The sequence below is a fragment of the Prionailurus viverrinus genome, chromosome C2 (assembly GCF_022837055.1).
Source record: "Prionailurus viverrinus isolate Anna chromosome C2, UM_Priviv_1.0, whole genome shotgun sequence".
In the NCBI taxonomy this organism is placed as follows: domain Eukaryota; kingdom Metazoa; phylum Chordata; class Mammalia; order Carnivora; family Felidae; genus Prionailurus; species Prionailurus viverrinus.
The window spans coordinates 52,007,977-52,021,687 of record NC_062569.1 but is presented as its reverse complement, the minus strand read 5'-3'; the positions used below and the strand labels follow the sequence as shown (position 1 = coordinate 52,021,687).

General features: G+C 42.9%; 1 protein-coding gene across 11 annotated transcripts in view; it reads left to right on the top strand.

The window, feature by feature from the left end:
• The window catches only part of VEPH1 (ventricular zone expressed PH domain containing 1), a 759,919-nt gene that overhangs the window by 108,357 nt on the left and 637,851 nt on the right, over positions 1-13,711 (top strand). For 9 of the 11 annotated variants that reach the window (XR_007155827.1, XM_047876091.1, XM_047876078.1 and 6 more), the window contains exon 3: positions 5,778-5,877. The exons of 1 other annotated variant lie outside the window; for it this stretch is intronic. The gene's annotated coding sequence lies outside the window, so the exon portion shown is untranslated. Of the gene's footprint in view, positions 1-5,777; positions 5,878-13,711 lie in introns of those variants that run through there. One more of the 11 variants, XM_047876086.1, reaches the window with a different exon arrangement.

The following is a 13,711-nucleotide window of genomic DNA, read 5'->3' as shown; positions in this document are numbered from 1 at the left end:
CAGTAGGGTTTTGAGTTTTGGGTTCTTCTGCAAAATCAGAAGACCTGGCCACGCCACACTGCATCTGCGTTGTCATACAGAACAATTAGATGGAGCTGAGTAAGCATCTGACCCCTTAACAAGACTGTCTTTCCAGGTTGCCACAGATTCCCCCTCCTCAAACCCAACTCCTTATATTCATATACCTAGTTCCTTTGGGCAGGTGAGCATACTTCTGCTTGGCTCTGGAAGTCCTGTGACTTGGTGTCTCTTTGTTCTGCTTTAGACCTAAACATCTGACAGATAGTAGATGATCAATAAATACAGGCATGCTTTGGAGATCCTGCAGGTTCGTTCCAGACCACCACAACAAAGTGAATAGCTCAATAAAGCTAGTCAAATGAATTTTTTGGCATCCCGGTGCATATAAAATTTATATTTACACTATACCATAGTCTATTCAGTGTGTCTAAAAAAAAACAACGTGCATGTCTTAGTTAAAAAATACTTTATTTCTAAAAAATGCTATCATCTGAGCTTCCAGTGTATTGTAGTCCAATCTTTTTGCTGGCGAAGGGTCTTGCCTGGACGTTTGATGGTTGCTGACCAATCAGGGTGCTGGTTGCTGGCGGCTGGGGTGACGATGGCAATTGTCTCTTAAAATAAGACAATGAAGTTTGCCACATTGATGGACTCTTCCTTTCACAAGCAATTTGTCTGTAGCATGTGATGCTGTTTGATAGCATTTTATCCCTACTAGAACTTTCAAAATCAGAGTCAATTTTCTCAATCCCTGCCACTGTTAAGCTTATGGAATATTCTAAACCCTTTGTTGTCATTTCAACAATCTTCAACAGTATCTTCATCAGGAGTAGAGTCCATATCAAGAAACCACTTTCTTTGCTCATCTATAAAAAGCAACTGCTCATCTCTTAAAATTTCATTAGGAGATTGCAGCAATTCAAGTATAATAATAATGAAAAAGTTTGAAATATTGTGAGAATTATCAAAATGTGACACAGGGACACAAAGTGAGCATTGCTGTTGGAAAAATGAAGCTGATAGACTTGCTTGACACATCTGTGAAGTGCAATAAAGTGAAGTGCAGTGAAATGATGCACACCTGTATTTGTTGAATGAATGGAAGATAACACCTTGTTGTATTATGTACATATAGGCCTGTCCTCCATGGGAGATTGTGAGATCTTGTAGGGTGAGGACTGTCTTATTCATTGTTGTATCTTCAGTGCCAACACAGCACAGTAAATAATTAATAAACATTGGTTCAATGTTGCACACATATTGTGAGGGTGAGCAATTGTTCTCCTTATATAGGAAAGAATAATACAGTTACAATATGGAAGACAGTAGGTCTGCTAAGCTGGTGGCCATGATAAGACAGCAAGAGATCACAGAGCCCAGGTCAGAATGCCAAAGGGACTGCCCACTTCCCAGTGTGGAGCACATTACTCAGAATATGCTGCTCTCTCTCTTTTGGTCTTCAGCTTTGAGGCTGCGGGAGACAGCCTTCTGGAAGACTTACACTTTTCCCTCCTTATATGGAGGTCCTTCCTACATTTGCTGTCATCTCTCTTGGGCATATTTCACCTGTCTGTGGACCCCTTCTGCTTTCCCTTTAGATTAAGATAACTTTTTACCCTTTCTTTGCCCCTTCCCTGAGTCTGATTACTCATCCCTTCATTTTCTTATGTGGCCATTTTCAATTTGATGATGCCCAATGTTGTGCTTTTCTATGTGTTTGGCTAGGATTCAAAGTGGAAAAAGGGGTAGTAACTGGACTTGTACATTCACCTTCAGTGTTCTATTCATAACTTCTGAACGAGACCACTCAGCAGTAAAACTGTTTGGGCAGGTAATCAGGAGCCCAAGCTCAGGCACCAGATTTCTGGGGTTTGTGTTCTGACCTTGCCTCTTATTAGCTCTTTGACCTTGGATATGCTATTTAAGCTCTCTGGCTTCAGTGTCTTCATTTGTAAAATGAAGAAAATAATAGTGCTTACTAATAGTGTTATTGTGAAGATTGAATGAATAAATATATGTGCAGTGCTTAAAACAGTGCTGGAATGTAGTACATGCTCAACAAATGTCAGCTGTTGCTATCTTAGCCACTTGTTTATTCCCAACCCTTTTGGGTGGTTCCATGACAACCAAATCACTGGCTACACAAACTCTCCTAAATATTTTTATAATCTTTAGGCATAATAAAACATATTCTTCGAAGAGAAGTTTTTAGGCTGGGTTGAATAAGAAAAATGAAAGATAACTATGCATCTATAATATTTATGTCCAGGTATTAGTGGTGATGTATAAGGGTCTTTTAGAAGTCTCTCTGATGATATTTTAAGTACAGATGCAGAGTCCTTTATCTGCAATCCTGAAGTCCAAAAAGGCCCCCTAAATTAAAATATTTTTCTCCATAATCTCTGGCAGCAAGGTTTGACCTGTATTTGATGGTCAAACCTGCCCTGAGCTAGCAAAAGGCTGTTTTCAGTCTGTGTCCCACTTAGGGTGAATATTCTATACTTTTTGCAAAAATATTAACATATTTGATTATGAGGTACTGTCTCAAACTCTCCCCTGGATGTTTCATGATATATGAAACATGATTTACATGCACTACATTGCATTTCTAAAATTTGAAAACTTTTGAATTTCTTTTTTTTTTTTTTTTTTTTTTAAATTTTTTTTTTTTTAACGTTTATTTATTTTTGAGACAGAGAGAGACAGAGCATGAACGGGGGAGGGTCAGAGAGAGGGAGACACAGAATCCGAAACAGGCTCCAGGCTCTGAGCTGTCAGCACAGAGCCCGACGCGGGGCTCGAACCCACGGACTGTGAGATCATGACCTGAGCCGAAGTCGGCCACTCAAACGACTGAGCCACCCAGGCGCCCCGAAAACTTTTGAATTTCAAAGCAACGTGTGTCCAAGTGTTTGTGGGCCTACATGACCACCTCTGCACTCTTGTTTGGAGCACAGTGACACTATCTTTTACATCCTTTTGACCATCCATTTCTCCCCCAACCCAAGTACAGTGTCCTGGATCACCTGTTCATTTAATCAATATTTATCAAATGACTACTAAGTGACAGACACCATTCTAGGCTCTCAGATGCAATGAAGAACAATGTGGGCCTTGTTTTCATGGCTTTTATACTCTACTTGGAGAAGATGCTCAATTAAAGGAATAAGAGCATCTCACTGTTTTGAAGAAGATAAAATATAATCACAGGGTGGGCAGTTACTCTGTGTAGGGTGTGTGTGTGTGTGTGTGTGTGTGTGTGTGTGTGTGTGTGTGTTTGACTGGTTCAGGAAGACCTTTCTGGGAGGGGGTCACATTTGGACAAAAACTTGAACATTAGAGCAAGTCAGCCATGCAATGAACTGGGCAAGAGTGTTTCAGGAAGAGCAAATAGTAACTGCAAAATCCCCAAGGCCAAAATGAGCTTGACAGATTCCAGAAGTGGAAAGAAGACATGAGTGGTTGGGGGAACACTTAGCTGCGTTGGAGAAAGGTGCAAGATGTGGTCAAACATGGTTTCATAAGCCTTGTGGGGCACAGAAAGAATTTGGATTTTATTCTATATGTAATGGGAACTGTTGGAGGCTGTTAAGGAAGGGAGTGACATAACAGTTTTTTTGTTTTCAAAAGATCATGCTGTTGAATGGTTACTATACGTATGTATTGTTAGTATTTGTGGAATGAACAATTCAGTTATGTAATTACATGCTGCATACAATGCATAGGTCACCTGCAAGTGATAAAGCCCCAAATAACAGTGACTTAAAGGAGATAGTGTATTTCTCTTCTGCATAAGAGTGTGGCAGTAGGCAATCTAAGGCTGATATGGGGATATGGCTAGATAAAAAACTTAAAGCGCAGTCCCCTTTTAGATTTCCAGTCCAGTATCCCTAGGTTAGTCTTCATCCTTTGGTCTAAAGTAGCAGAAAGAGCTCCAGCCATTGCATCAATCTTTCAGGCATCATAATAGATGAAGTGGGAAAAAACATATGTGAATTGTCCTTTAGGGAAAGTTCTTGGAAGCTGACATATGACACCTCTGCTTACATCTCATTTCCAGAACTGAGTCTTGACCACACGTAACTACAAGGAAGACTGAAAAATGTAATCTTTATTTTGGACAGCTATATGAGTTAAAACTCAGGAGTGTTACTATTGTAGAAAAGGGAGAGCAGATATTGAGGGCCCATTTAGCAATCTCTCTGGTATATATAATCTTGATATTAAACTCAATCACAGTTCATTAAAACTGGAAGTGAGATCAAAATTTGCTAGGTCAAACTCCCATCCCCTGTGATACCATTTACATAAGTCCTGTTTCTAACAGGTGCTTTAACTGAGCTCCAGAGACAAGAAGTGAAGCATCCAGAGTCACACAGAGTCACTGATTCTGTTAGGGGAGAGTGCTGCCTCTTGGAGTTTTCTTAGCAGGATCCAAGCTGTTCCTCTTAACCAGTGGTGCAGTCCCCTCCCGGCCCTTCTCTCCCACATAACAAACAACGGCCAGTAGAATTAGGTGGAATGGGTGGATTTGTGTGCTTTTTAAAAATGCCAACTTCGAAAGCCAAAGAAACACGGATCTAAAAGGTTACTATTGAGGAAGCTTATCTATTAGTTCCCCAAAGGAGGATCTTCAAGGTCATGATTAGCAAGTACTAGGTGTAGACCAGGGATGGGCTTTTAACAGGTGGGGTCTTCCAGCTCCCAGAATCAGTTTTCGTTTTTCCCCTTTTCTTTCTTATTTTTAAACATATTCATGCCCTGATGAGCAACGAATTCCCCAGAGCAGAATGGAGATGACCCCACAGAGCACTGGGCTCTGTTGATGGGAATTGCTTTTACCTTCTGGAAAGAGAATAGGCCACAAAGGATCAATCTTTTCTCTGTTGTATCTCTTTCAAGTTGAACTGCATTGGACAATGAGTGGATTAAAAAAAAATCCTGTGGCCTGGTGTGCCTCAGATGTATTTGCCAATTTTAACATCATTCTCTAAGTTATATAAAACTAGAGAATAAATGCCCAAGCCTTCTGTATGGTGAGCAGTTTACTTCCCAGGCAGGGATCACATTTGTAACAAATCTCCTCAGAGATGCATTTTGTAAGTGAAGTGAAGAAATCATTAGCGAAGCAATATTTGAAGAAGCAGACTGGCCCAGTTCTGAAAGCAACTCTATTTTAACCTTTAAAAGATATCATTTTACTTACTAGGCTGCTTATTACAATTACACAGTGTTTTTCTTGGCCCCTGGCTCCATTAAACATATGTTTTATAGCAAGTTCTCAATTACATTATCCTGACAGGCTGGCTAGTAAGGACATGTTATAAAGGAGAGAGACTGCAAAGTGGTAAACTGGCCCTCATTAAGTTTATAGTTTTATTACCTTGTTTAGGGCACTTTTTCTTCCCTTCTTCTCACCAGCTTTCTTTCAGGACATTTAATTCATAAGAAGCAAGGGGACGCTCTTGTCCTCCTGGCTGGTGAACTTGCTTACAAGGGGCATTTGAGGGATGTGTATTTAGCTCTGCTGTGCCCATCCCACCCCCAACCCCCCACATCTCCCCCTTCACCAAAGTTGGTTTTCCCACCTCAGAGTTTATCTCCTATATCAGTACCCTTTCACTGTTAAATGTCAGTGGATTGTGCATATTGGTCTAAGACTGGTTGCTCTTAGATGCAGATGAGATCTTCAGAAGCTTGCAAAATGCACTTAGATCAACAGACATTTAATAAATGATGCGCATTACCTCTTCCAGCTGGCCGGCCTTGCTGATCCGTGTGGGACAGTTCCCCTACCCCGGCCCACAGTCAGTCTCTTGGAGAAGGAGAACCAGATTCTCTCGCCGCAGCACTCAGGTCAGCTGAACTATTTTAATTTACAGAACATTACACATGCATAAATGTATTTATATCTCTATACTCCGACAAGGGAATTAAATCAGTTTGAATTTATGTAAAATGTGTTATCGTTATTGGACGAGGAAGGAGCATTGTGCTAAGATGCACAAACATCATCTGGCCACTGCTAATTATAGGCATGTAAAAAATGGCTGGTGGTTGCTTCTGAACCCAGACAGAATCTATGGATGTTGATTATGAAGAGCTATTATATATTGATAGGTTAGGATTTATTACTGAAAGTATAAACCAATTGCTCTGGATTGGATGGTAGTCGGACACTGGGGAATGGGTCTTGGAGCTGTTAGCCCAGGGTAATCTATCAGGAGGAGGGGAGTGTATTCTATCAATTAAGGAACAAGCAATTCTACTGATTTGCTATTGGCAGACTAATAGAGGTAATGGGTTTCCTAGACAGTCCAGGTACTGTATAGCCGAGTTGGGGAAAATAGTGACATTAGACAAATAGAAGAGCAGTTCATTAAACCTGAATGAAGGCTGCGATGGGGCGAGAGAGCTGGAGGACCCTCTGCTCTGGCATGTCCCATGCCTCTGAGAGATGGCAGAGCCAACAGGAATATGGATCCTTCTGCCATTAATATATGCAGCAAACTGATCTTCACGGGATATTCACAGGAACCCTTTGGTGTGAAAGCATCTTCGCAGTTTGGATCACTGAGCTAATGCCATAACAGTGCTGCTTTAAAAGCAACCTCAACATCTTAGTGGCTTAAACAACACATATTTATTATGGGTCTGTGGCCATTGGTTGATCTTGGCTCAAGCTGCAAGGGACATTTGGCTCTATCCCGCATGTCTCATGCCAATGCCCAGGGTGACAAGGCAGCATTGAGTCTGAGCATGTCCTCATGGCTTTGGCAGAAGCACACAATTCCAAGTCAAACTCTGCAAGCACATTTCAATCTCTGCTAGAGTCATATCCGCTGACATCCCATTGGTCAGAGGAGGTCACACCAAAGGAAGTCAAGCCAAAGTCCAGGGACAGGGAAGTATACTGAGCTCATGGCAAGCTGGGAATTTATGATTTTGTTATGGAAGAGGAAAGAAGTGGGATCAACAATCTAATCCCTGATATACTGTCTTTGTTACTTGGCACTGGGTGGTTGAGGCTGACCCTTCTCCTTCATCTATCACGGGCAGTGCCACTGCCAGTCTGTTTGTCTTGAGAGGCAGAGTTTATTCTTTTTTTTAAAAATGTTTTAATGTTTATTTTTGTGAGAGAGAGACAGAGGGAGGGAGGGCAGAGAGAGAGGGAGACACAGAATCTGAAGCAGGTTCCAGGCTCTGAACTGTCAGCACAGAGCCCGACGTGGGGCTCGAACTCACGGACCGCAAGATCATAACCTGAGCCGAAGTTGGACGCTCAACTGACTGAGCCATCCAGGGGCCCCTACAGAGTTTAACCTTTTATCTTGCTCCTCCTCAAGAGCCAGTGTATATGCAGCACATATACCAACATGGTTTGTAAGTTAAACCCAGTTTTTATAGTGAAAACTTTGTACTACCGCCAATTCTTATGGCGTAAGTTACTCCACTTAGTCCCTCTCTGCTCCCTCATATTTGCCTCCCATTAGCAAAGGCTGACAAACCAAAAGTAATGAAGGTATAGCTGCAGCCCATCTGAAGTAAGGCAGAAAGGACAGTGAGGGCCACCACACTGAGAAGGGATGGTGGTTGAATGTGGATGGTGAGCTCTTAGCCTGCCCCGGTCCCAGGGTAGGAGTATATATTAATGCTACTCTACTATGTTCTTAGCTAAAGTTTACCTGAATATAAACTCCACAAAGGCAGAAATTTTTGTTCAGCTGTGTCTGTTGCCATAATCCCCGCACTATAACCAGATGCTTGGTGCATAGTGGGCTCTCAGTATATATTCACTGAATGAATGAATGAATGAGTGAATGAATGAATGAATGAATAAAAGTGAAAGCAGAGAGTTCTCTTTTGAGATAACCGTGACCTGTAATGATGTCCAAGCTTAGGCTGTAAATAGTAAGCTTATAGCTTCTTTCCATTTAAGGGGTTGGAGGGGTGAATTTGCAGGGTAGGGGAGTGAAGAGGAAGGGACCATGGAAACTTGGCTTGGAGGCAAGAGTACAGGGAGGCTAAAGAGAGGGCTAAGAACATCTGCTCATTGTTCTGCCATTAAGTAGCAGGTGTCTTGTAGCTCACTGTCCCCTCACCACAGACTTCTCAACTGACCCTTCTGTAAGGCCTGTGGAAACTGCCAGGCCACAAAAATAAAGCACAAAGTGTCTTTGAGTGAAGAAGCCAAAAGAGGGGGCATCTCAATTCTAGCAGGCTAAGCAGAAATTATAACTTGTTTGTAGAGGTTAGGAAAATAAAAGACTTAGGTCTAGCCTGGCTGCAGTGAATAAGCAAGCAAGGGGGTAAAATAGCAGACAGCCAGAAGAGGAACCTCGACCACACCGTAGACTTCTCCAGGGCAGGGCCATACTTGTTCAATCTAGGAACTTTAGACACCAACCCACAGCCTGCCACGTGGTAGGTGCTCTGTAAAGAATGACAACATCCAACTGCTGTGTGGCACCGTCTGTAGGGTGATCAGGGAATGGGTGAAGGACTGCTGGGAGAAAAAGGAGCTATAAGATTGGATTGGCTACCTGACCTCAGGCACCAAGATTTCTCTGGTTAGAATGTAATTTCCTGGCTTTCACCCAACGAGTCGCACAGACTGTTTGGTACCAAGCTTTTAAACATACACATTTTATAACATCTACACACTGTAACCCGTGTTACTTGAACAAGGCCCCTGGTATAACCACTGTTTTCTGCCTCAACCACTGCCTTTCTCACCCTTATACTCTGGGAGATCTCTGTCCATCCTGCATTCTAATTGCTGAGACTCTTTACCTCCTCATCTCTCCCTGCAGCTTTGAACTTTGGGCTTCTCCACTTGGTAACTCCCAGACTCCTTCTTATCAAGATTTCCCAAACTGACCTCCTCAAATTCTCCCAAGCCCTCCTCCTCCTAGAGCCCCTCTTAATTAATTGCTCTGATCCCCTGAGATACCTTCTCTCTTTCCTCATCTCATGTCTAATTAACAGCATCCTGTCAATTTTTTGCCCTAAATATTTCCTGAATCCATTTCCTGCTCAGCAGGCCTGCATACACTGCCCTGGCTCTGGCCCTTGTTGCCTCTTGCTGGTACTGTCCCACTAGCCTACCACCTGGTCCCCTGCCTCAGGTCTTAGCCTCTTCCTGTCTATCGTCTTTGCTGCTGCCAGAGGGACCCTATTTAAAATGCAAATCCAGCTCCTGAGTCCCCCTGCTCCTGTCTCCTCCAGGGTAAGTATAAGCTCCTTACAAGCACATGAGGTCTTTCCTGCCTGCCTACCTTCTCGGCTCCGCTCCTGCCGTTCCTTGACTGATACTTAACGCCCTGGAGGTATTGAATGGTCTTGGGTTTGTTCTCTGCACACACTTTGTTGTTTTAAGTCTCTTGGCCTCTTTTTAAGCCAGACTGCCCTCTCGTCAGCTGCTTTTTTGGCCTGGGCATCTTCTACTTACTCTGTGGCTCTCAGCTGTAGCGCCATCTCTTCTGAGTGGGGCTGAGCATTCCTCCTCTGAGGCCCCACTGCAGCTGTGCATATTCCTCAGTGATATTTAAATAAATCTCTTTACCCTTCCACCAGCCTCACCAGGCTATAAACCATTCAAGGACAGGGATCTTTTGTATTCATCTTATTATCTCTGGCACCCAGCATAGCACCTGCTGCATAGAAGATGCTCAGTAAATATTTGTTGGGCTGACCAGATCTGACTGTGCAGTTTCCCTTGTCTTTCCTAACTCTGATTTACCAGCCTTCAATGACAAGTCAGACTGAGGTGGAGGTTTTCTTTTGGAGCCTAAAATTGGTACATTTGTCATTGTACACTTAACCAAAAAAGAAAAAAAAATCAACTTTGATGTTTTTGGAGGCTACGTTTGAAGTTGAAAGGTTGACGTATGCATCGTGATATAAAGTAGTGGTCTTTTCAAATGATTTTGCTTCAACCTTCCCAATAAAACAAATGAACTGTGTTCATGGGATTTCGATGTGCTGGTTTTTCTTTGACACTAAAATGAAATGAATGTGCAAAGGCACAAAAACAGTATGTATCCTCAATTGAATAAAAGCTCACCTTTATCTCCCTTTGACCCTTTTATTTTCACAATACTAAAGAAATATTAAAAATGGTTGGGGCTGGCGAATTTTAGAAAAGCCATCAGTTCCCACTCACTTTGCACCCGGTTGCCCTCCTGTAACCTTGAGCCCCTCTTCCTTTCCCCTCTGCAAACACTTCCCAGAATTGGCTTCCTTGTGCTTTCTGAAGCCCACAGTCGACATCCACACAATGGAAAGCCCTCTGCTACATGATCTTTTCTTGGAATCCAGTCCCCCGGGGCTTGTGTGGGCTTGATCTCATCATCGATCAAGGTCTCTAGGGGAGAGCCGTCACAGAAATGGTCTGCAGGAACCCTGGTTTGCCTCCCTGCCAGACCAGACAAGAGGGGCTTTGAGCAAAGGCACCTCCAGGTTCTAACCCCAGGAAAGTGGCCCTGGGGGATGTGTGTTGGGGGGGGGCATTTGGTGGTGTGGAAGGAAGCACAGAGAAAGCACCCCTCTTTGACTATATTCTCTTCACTGTATTTCTTTCACACTGTTTTATCTCAGGATCACAGTCAATAAGCACCATGGCCACCTATTACCTAAAAATTGTTGAAAATGTACTACTTTTGGAGAATAAGCTCAAGGGAAAACCACTGACCCCCTTGCTTCCTTCTAGATTTGCTAAGGGGCTGGGAGATTAGGCTTTGGGTGTGGGTTCGTGTGAGTGTGTGTGAATGTGTGGGTCTGTGTATGTGTGTTTATATGAAAGTATGCATGGGTTTGCAAGTGTGAGTTTGTGAATGTTTGGAAATACATGTGTTCAAGCTTACTTATGTGTGAGTGTGTGGCTACATGTGTGTTTATGAGTGTCTGTCTGCCTGTGTGTTTGGAGATAACAGTGTCTTGAGAAGAAACCCTCTCCCTCCACCTCCAACTGTTTTCCTTCCACAACATTCTACGGCAGCAACACCGCATGACTAACGCCCTCGTGATCCCTATCACACCCCACCGGGTCATCCAGATACATCTACACCCAGGAACAAACCACATGCTTTTGACTTCCACTTCTAACCATGTTTTGCCGTCTCCAAGCTCCTCTTGTAGACATGTGCTAGAGCAATGCCTCTGGTCTTGAAATGAGTTATTAACGACAGGAACCAGGAAGAAAGGAAGTATCTAGCTTAAAATAGTAGGTAGGCTGTAGGGCTCGGGGAAAGTCTCTGGGTGCAAGAGACGGTAGCTGAAATTTTTATAAATGTCTTGTAGCCATAGGTCTGAGTGTGTGTGTGTGTGGGGGGAGGGGGTCCTTAAAGACAGGCACTGACCAGAGCAAGATACACTTGCTAAACAGGTGGGAGGGTGTGTTTCCAAACAATATTCCACAGCAATATCTTCCCTCCTATGTTTTTTTTTTTTTTTTGCAATATGACCTTGTCATTTGTTTATTTATCCTCCCTTTGAATCTGGGCTGAGCTGTGATCTATTTTGACCAAAGTAATGTGACAAAAGTGACACCATGTAACTTTTGAGGCAAGGCCTTAAGAAATCTGCCATTTACATCTTCACCTCTTGGAGCCCAGACTCTATGCTGTGAGAAGCCCAAGTCATGTGGAGAGGCCAGTGTGGAGAACTGAGGCGCCCCATCAACAGGTCACACTGGCTTCCAGATGACATCCAGCACCACCCACCTGCCACCTGGGTCAGCCATTTTCATGCTCCAGCCCAGCTGACTCTCTGCAAGACTGTGGCCACAACCAGTACTATCTGGAACAGAAGAATAGCCCAGCTGAGCCCAGTCAATCCACAAAATTATGAGCAATACTAAATGGTCGTTGTTCCTTGAAGACACTAATTTTTTTAATGTTTATTTATTTTTGAGAGAGAGAGAGAGAGAGAGAAAGAGAGAGAGAGAGAGAGAGAGAGAGAGAGAGAGAGAGCGAGAGCCGGGGAGGGGCAGAGAGAGAGGGAGACACAGAATCCGAAGCAAGCTCCAGGCTCTGAGCTGTCAGCACAGAGCCCAATGCGGGGCTCAAACTCACAAACCGTGAGATCATAACCTGAGCTGAAGTCAGATGCTTAACTGACTGAGCCACCCAGATGCCCCGAGAAGACACTGATTTTTGAGGTGGTTTGTTAGGCAGCAACAGATAGTAAGTTTATTAGGTGAGTTGCTGTCGTAGATTGAGCTGGGTAGAAAACAGGCTTTCTCCACAGTTATCAGAGAGTGAGCAAGAATTAAGTTATGCAGAAGGCAAATGATTGGAGAAGGCACATTTCATTCATGTTTTTCTTGATGGGAAAGCAGTCTTCAACTCAAACTCTCCTATGATACAAAATAGCTAAAGGAAAATGTTAATAGTGGTCATTTCTGAGCAATGGATGCTTACCTATATTAAACATTTCTGCAATGAACATTTATTATCTCTGTAACGAGATAAAGTATTATTAAAAACAGTTAATGGGCTTCTTATTTAGCTTTTCTGTAATGGAATCATACCTTAAGGCATGCTGCACCTCATACTGTGAAGAAGGCAGGGGAAGTTTCTTCTCTGACAGCATTAGCTTTTATTTAATTATTAGAAGGTTCTAATGAGGATCTCATTTGCCTAGCTTTCGATACTCAAAAATTCTTTTTACTCAGAGCGAATAGACTTAAATTACATTTTGTCAGCCTGAAATGTGAAATCCTCCTTTTGAGTCAGCTTTAGTTAGATCATAGATTTAGATGGGTTCAGAGAGAACAGCTCATGGGCCGGCAGGATGCAAGGCACAGTGTATTATCTTCTTTCTACTTTTAGTCATTTACTACAAATATCTATGTCAGCGAATGCCAATACATAGGCTTCTCCTCTCTTTGTGGAACATGCCTAAAATGGTTTTGCAGCCACTGGCAGGTATGTTGGGCCCATATGTCAGGTTCTGGCTAATGGCAGGCCCATTGAGACTTGCTCCCATCCTCCTTCTCTTTCCCAGTTTCTTGGAAGTCATGTGATGAATATGGTAGCACCATCAGAGGGAAGAGGGCCTCTGAATGACCAGGTAGAGCATGCCAACACAGCCACCCATCTCAATAACCTACAGTGGACAGTGACTTGAGTGTGAAATAGCTCTTTGTTATGTTAAGCCACTGAGAATTTCTTGTTATTCTCCTAGTAATACATATTTACAATTGTAAAGTGCTTTATGCGTTTTCATAGACATCATCTCACTTGACACCCACAACGGCTCTGTGATCTAGGAAGGATGAATATTGTACCCATTTTACAGAGGAGAAAACTGAAACACAGAGAGGTAGATTCCTTGCTCAATGTTGTCTTGTCAGTAAATGGCAGGACATGGACTTGCCTTCAAGTTTAATGCTGTTTTTGTATTGCCCTATTGCCTTTCTCTAACTCAGGTCTGGTTTCCTATGTGAATTTCATTTTGACTCTAGTCTCTAGAGCTAAACATCACAGAGCACTGCTTCACCTTCCTCCTTTCCCATGAAGGAAGTCAAACTAAAGCAATTCCTCTTTGTAAAGTCAAAGTAAATTTGGCAATCATTTCCATGTGCTCCTCCAAGTAACTCAAGCAATGAATAAAATGGATTGTTTATGCCAGCATTTCCCAAAATGTGGTCTGGTAACCCTAATGCTGAGAGATGGCTAGTGTAAAA